Source organism: Pelodiscus sinensis, chromosome 6 (assembly GCF_049634645.1).
Source record: "Pelodiscus sinensis isolate JC-2024 chromosome 6, ASM4963464v1, whole genome shotgun sequence".
In the NCBI taxonomy this organism is placed as follows: Eukaryota; Metazoa; Chordata; order Testudines; family Trionychidae; genus Pelodiscus; species Pelodiscus sinensis.
Genome location: NC_134716.1, coordinates 34,787,903 through 34,793,983, shown reverse-complemented (window position 1 = coordinate 34,793,983; position 6,081 = coordinate 34,787,903). Strand labels below are relative to the sequence as shown.

At 39.3% G+C, this 6,081-nt stretch overlaps 1 long non-coding RNA gene across 1 annotated transcript; it reads right to left on the bottom strand.

The window, feature by feature from the left end:
* Positions 1 to 289: 289 nt before the first annotated feature.
* LOC142830046 (uncharacterized) lies at positions 290 to 3,348 on the bottom strand. Its single transcript, XR_012905063.1, has 2 exons — positions 2,997 to 3,348; positions 290 to 719 (listed from the first exon to the last, which is right to left on the bottom strand). It is a non-coding gene; the product is annotated as an uncharacterized LOC142830046 (long non-coding RNA).
* Positions 3,349 to 6,081: the final 2,733 nt, after the last annotated feature.

Genomic DNA, 6,081 nt, shown 5'->3' with positions numbered 1-6,081 from the left:
ACACCAACAGCTACCATTAAGCATGCAGGTCACACCATGGCTTCTACCCCCTAGTGACTGTTTGAAGAATGATCCCCACACTTCCCAACTCCTGAAAATCCCCATAATTCCATGCCCTGTAATGTCCAGTCCTAGCTTGGAATAATTCCAGGTGTTACTAAGATTTCTACTCCTTTAAAGAGACAGACACAGCAACTTGTTTTCTTGACTGGAGTTCACAATATCTTCAACCAACTGGAGTTGGTTTAGGCAAAAAGTAAAACAAATTTATTCAAACAAAGATTTTAAATGAGTCTGAGTATAAGGAATTTATAAGGGTTACAAACAAGAAAAAGAAAACAATGTGCTTTCTAACAGATAAGATCCAACTTAACCAGCTACAGTTCCCATTCAAGGTTGTTTCCTCCCCAATCTTCCTTTCCAGCAATAGCTGGCTAGTTTTTAGGATCCCATCCAAGACACTGATTTTATTGTTTCTTCAGATGAAAACTAAGGCATGTATTCGCCATCCCTCTCTTCATTGACCTTGCTTCAGGAGACCTAAAGGCTTCTGTGGAGCAGCAGTCTACTAAGATTGTTAAGTGATCATCTTTTTTCTACTTGTTTTCCTGATGGCTTTGTTAGCCTGGTATGCAAATATGCTTTCCTTTGTCTTTGGTCACACCTTTATCAATTCACATGGGAGATGCATTCAGTCTAGTGAAATCACAATCCTGTATCTGGAAACAGCTGTTTATCAGCTCCCCATGCCTGGTTTAAACACATTTTGATCATAATTCCACCACTTTTGTATAGTCTGTGGTGGGTTGAGTGTACATACCACACAAAACAATATTAATGAGCCACATGAGCTATTAATTTTCTAATGACATACCACCTCACACATTTTGGATACAGATTGTAACAAAATCAGGTTGGAATACATTGAAGTGACCAGGCCAGCTGAAACTCACTGCTAGATACCAGGGAACCCCTTGTTTTCTGGCACAAGAATGCTCTTAGGGACTCCCCCAGCCACCGTGCAGCACTCCTGGACTGATACCAGTAAAGTGTGTGATTTCTCTCTCCAAAGTATTACATATTCTCAGGACTGCTTCTCATCTACCCCTATCTCCTATTTGCCAGGTCACACCTCCCCAATACTTAAAAGGCCAAGGCCAAGGTTATGGCTGACCTCCTAGACTTTATTATCCTTAAAGGACACCCTAACACTGTCAGAGACCTCCTTGGCTAAAACAGAAGAGTTCTCTTCATAGGACATTTCTTATGAGAGATCTTTGACTCTAGCATTCCTTCTCCTACAAATTGGACTGAAAAGTAAAGTTATGCTCAAAGTACACTACCAACCCCTGCTGTTTATGAGGGAAGACAATAGTAGCAGAAAACATCTGCTCTGAAGTACAATAGGGGAATTAATTTGCTCAGTTGCTCTGGTTTTATTAATTGCTTTACATGATCCATAATCTTTCTGTATTATTGTGGCTTTGTGACATTTTTTTAATTGATATCAGGGCACTTATCGGAGATACTTGTTGCAATTTGGACAATTAATAAATAAATAGACTAATTAACTTTATATGTAGGTATGTTTAACTAATTTTGAACATGAAATTGTAACAATTCAACAAGCAATTATTAGTGTATTACCCCTTCTGGGCTTCCAGACAAACTTTGATTAATTCTGCCCAAAGATTTTGCCTGTTTGACTCTGCTGTTCACAGAAAATAAATAAGGCAATAATACATTGTGTAATGGCAAAACTAAAGGGTAACAAAAAAGACACAGAAATTGTTCCCATAGCCAAATCCATAATTCTATAAATTAGGGCTACGTCTACACTGGCATGATTTTGCACAAGAACTCTTTTGCGGAAGAGTTCTTGTACAAAAATGCTTCCAGAAGAGAGTGTCTACGCTGCCATGTGCCTTGGAAAAGAGATGTGCTTTTGCACAAGAGCATCCATGCCAGTGTAGATGCTCACTTGCGCAAGAAAGCTCTGATGGCCATTTTAACCATAGGGCTTTCTTGCGCAATAAATTCATGTTGCCTGTCTACACTGGCCTCTTGCACAAGAACAGTTGCACAAGAAGGCTTATTCCTGAGGGGGAGTATCATAGTTCTTGTGCAAGAAGCCCTGATTTCATACATTAGAATATCAGTGTTCTTGCACAAGAATTCGCAGCCAGTGTAGACAGACAGCATGTTTTTGCGCAAAAGCAGTTGCTTTTGCGCAAGATCGCACCAATGTAGAGACAGCCTAGTAGAGTGGCATATCTTACAAGTTGCTCATAGAATTTGCCAGAAACTTTTTAACAAATGATTTTTTAAAAATATGGTGGTTTGTCAAAGTCAAAACATTTCAAAGAGACCTAATGGTTTTGAGGAAGTTTGAAGTGCACTCAGAGGGGCTCCTGCACTCATCACTTGGTGGTCAGGGAACTGGTATGAGAGACCCAGGTTTAAGTTGCTGCTTTTGCTAGAATCAGAGTGATATTGGAGGACAACCTCTGCTCTGAGCAAGGTAGATCAGTGACTGAACCTGGATCTTCTAAACTTTCAATACCATAACCACCAGGCTACACACACAACTCAATCTTCCCAAATTGAGTTTGTGTCTGAAAAAGAATATTTCAATACAATACCATTTTTGCATAAAGTTCATAAGGTTTGTGTTTTCCCCCCCAGTGCAAAATTTCAAACCTCAAAAGTTCTTATAATGGAATTGCAGTCTTTCAGTCAGCTCTAGCTGCTAGCTAGTTCTCTTGTACTGTTCGGGGGCCCACAAAAATGGCATTTGTAGATGAGCAATTCTTCAAAAAGGCAGCTTTGATTAAAAAAAAAATCCCACAATTCTGAACAGGTAAAAAGATAGGAAGCAAGCTTTTTAAAAGCACCTAAGTTACTTAAGAGCTCAAGTCCTAAATGCTTTAGGTTCTTTTGAAAATTTTGTCCCAGAGCCTTATCTTGCACCAATTGTAATAAATCATAAAACTCACATTCAGATTTGGATCCAGGAGCAAGTTTTTACACAGAACCTCTTCTAACAGGAGAGGCCAAACTTACTGACCCTCTGAGTCACATAAAACAATCTCCAGAAGTTTGTGAGCTGGGGTGCACCTGCTGGGGATTGAGGCTTCAGACCAATGGCAGACACCTGTAAGAGCCCAGGGCTTCAGCCTTGTGGGCCAGGTGATGGGGCTAGGGCATCTGCTTTGTGAGGAGGTAGGTCAGGGTTTTAACCCCAAACCCTGGCAGATGTGCCTTATTGGACTTCAGCCCCAAAACCCATATCCCCGCTGAGCAGAAGAGACAATGCAGCAGGGTGCCTGGAGTCATATGCCCTCTAGATTTTTGCCAGGATTTGCTGGCCTTGCTTGGTCACAAGGTGCTGCTGGGCCCTCTTATGGCACAGCAGCTGCTGGAGCTGCCACCATGGCAGGGGCAGCAGCAGACAGCTGGTAACAGTAGAGAAAGCAGCTGCTTTTGTTGCCATCTCTCCCCACAGAAGCAAAAGCCCCTCCCCTATATCTCCCAGCTGTTTACCACTGACTCGCAATGCAGAGCTAATATTTGGATTTGAAGGGAGAAGCCAATGAGGATAGGAGGAGGATGAGTCTGACTTATGCTGTTGGGAGGCAAATTTGTAGATTATGCTCTCTCCTCTTCTTTGCAAGCACTAGTCATCTCCAGCAAGCCCCTAGCCCTACTACTCCACTGCTGGACAGTGGCTCTGAGCTCCCTCCTATCCTAAAGTGGTAGGCAGAAAATGTGGTGGTTTGGGATCGGGGGCTCCGTGAGCTACACTTTAACTGTAAAAGAGCCACCTATAGCTTGTGAGCCGCAATTTGGCAACCCCTGCTCTCTAACTATATTGGTTTAGACACCAATATAGTTAAAGTAGTACAACTCTTCCCTCCTCCCCCGCCCCCCCCCTCCCCCCCACCAGTGTGGACACAGTTGCAATGGAATACAGAATTGCATTGACATACTTTATTCAGATTGGTTTTAATATTGTGGCTTTGAAATATGTCACCTTTCAAAGTTTCTCCTTGTCTATGTTTAGATCACAGCAACTCAGGCTATTTCACACTATAGTCATTCTGCTTCACAGTGCGAGAATTGTACACAATGTTAGATTTTCAGCACAAGCTTCTCAGAGTAATTCATGCTGAGAAAATAATTCCAAGGATACAACCATTTCTGACAATCTGTGTTGTGTTGCCAATCTCAAATACCAAACCACTTGTATTCTGAGCTTTCTTCCATTGTTCACATATTATTCAGATAATTACGATGAAAGTTCAGAGTATCAGAGTAGCCATTTATTTCAGTTTTTTCATGTGAACTAGCAAATTTTAAGTAATCCATTTTATGAGAAGAAATGACAGTTCTTTGACTATGTTAGAACAACTGGTCAAGTGTAGCATCAAACTTTGCAAAAGGTTTACAGGCAGGACCCTGATTATAATTTGAATAAATATTTGCTGGAAGCAACAATCTTGCCAAAAAAATTGTAACAAATGTGGGAGCAGTTCTGTCTATCAACATATTCCACTTTGTTATAAAGTAAATGCACAAAAAGGCTCAAGAAATTCCTCTGTTGTGACTGACAGCCTTAGTGCTGGAGAATATAGTTCTCAGCTACATAGATTCACCTTGCTTAGCCTGAGGCATCTTGTTTAGATGAGTTACCTTCTGAAAGATCATTTTTCAGTTTTGTTTTCAACTTGTTACTGTTGCCTAATTGTCCTTTTGATACCTTTGCATTTAATAACGTGGAGGGTTCAGTCTCCTTTTCTTCCCCGTTTTCTTCCCATGTTTCTATGCACTTATTTTTGGAGAGAGGGTTGGTTTTGGGTGTTTTGCGGGGGTTGGGGTGGGTTTTTTGGTCTACTAGGCTGTTACATGTCATGTAGTTTATGATATTTTTTTCTTCACAAAAATTTTCATGCAGTTTCAAAACATACACTCTGAATACATTGTCGATATAAAATTACTTACTTTTATTTTTTGCTTAATATCCTACAGTTTACATGTGTATAATCTAGAGTCTAGTATAGTCTTTCTTTCCAGGCACAGAATATCTTTTTTTCCCATTGCCATGTTCTTTTTAGATACCCTGATATTTTCCTGCTCTATTCTCCTATATCTTCAGGCTCTAATTTCTTTCCATAACAAGCTCATACCTTCCCTCCTTAACACAAAAGCTACCAGCTCAGAGTCTGAATAATTCACTTTTCTCAGATCCCACTTTCAGTAAGGCTGCTTACTGATATATTGACTAACTTTTAAAATTGCTATAACATTTTTTGAACTCAAGAATAGTTTAGGTGAGCTATAGGAAAATATTCTGAGAAATCTTGCTTCCATCTTATATACCGATAAAAATACAGAACTGTAGTCTTGGAAAAGTATATAGAGTTATCTAAGTTAGCAATATAGAAGCTATTTTTTAAGAATGTGTCATTATAAGCAGCCATTAACCATATGTAATTTATAAATTGGGCAATATTATATTGTTTATTTTTATGAATCAAATAATGTAATACTTTTTTAGAAATAAAATATTCCTAGACATTATTGTACCAATAAGGTAAATAAGAATGTATGAAAAAATATACCTTGGATGCTCAATATTAAATATGTTTAGATTTACACCTAAAGTACGATTAAAATCTCTTTACTTCACACTTAAATGTTTGTCTTAAATTTGGAAGGTAAATTTAATCTCTTCATCAACCAGTTTAATTTTTCATAATATTTTTCTTGGTCAAAGATTCAATAATGTTGGCAGAGGAAACAGTCAAAGCCAAGAGCCTTTGGAATTTTTGCTTGATATTTGACTGAGGGTTTGATCCTTTAATTGCTAGATAATGACAGTGACTCCAAAATTCTGTATTGCCAAGAGGCAATGAATCATAGAATCATAGAATACTAGGACTTGAAGGGACCTCGAGAGGTCACCGAGTCCAGCCCCTTGCCCCCATGGCAGGATCAAATACTGTCTAGACCATCCCTGATAGACATTTATCTAACCTACCCTTAAATATCTCCAGAGATGGAGATTCCACAACCTCCCTG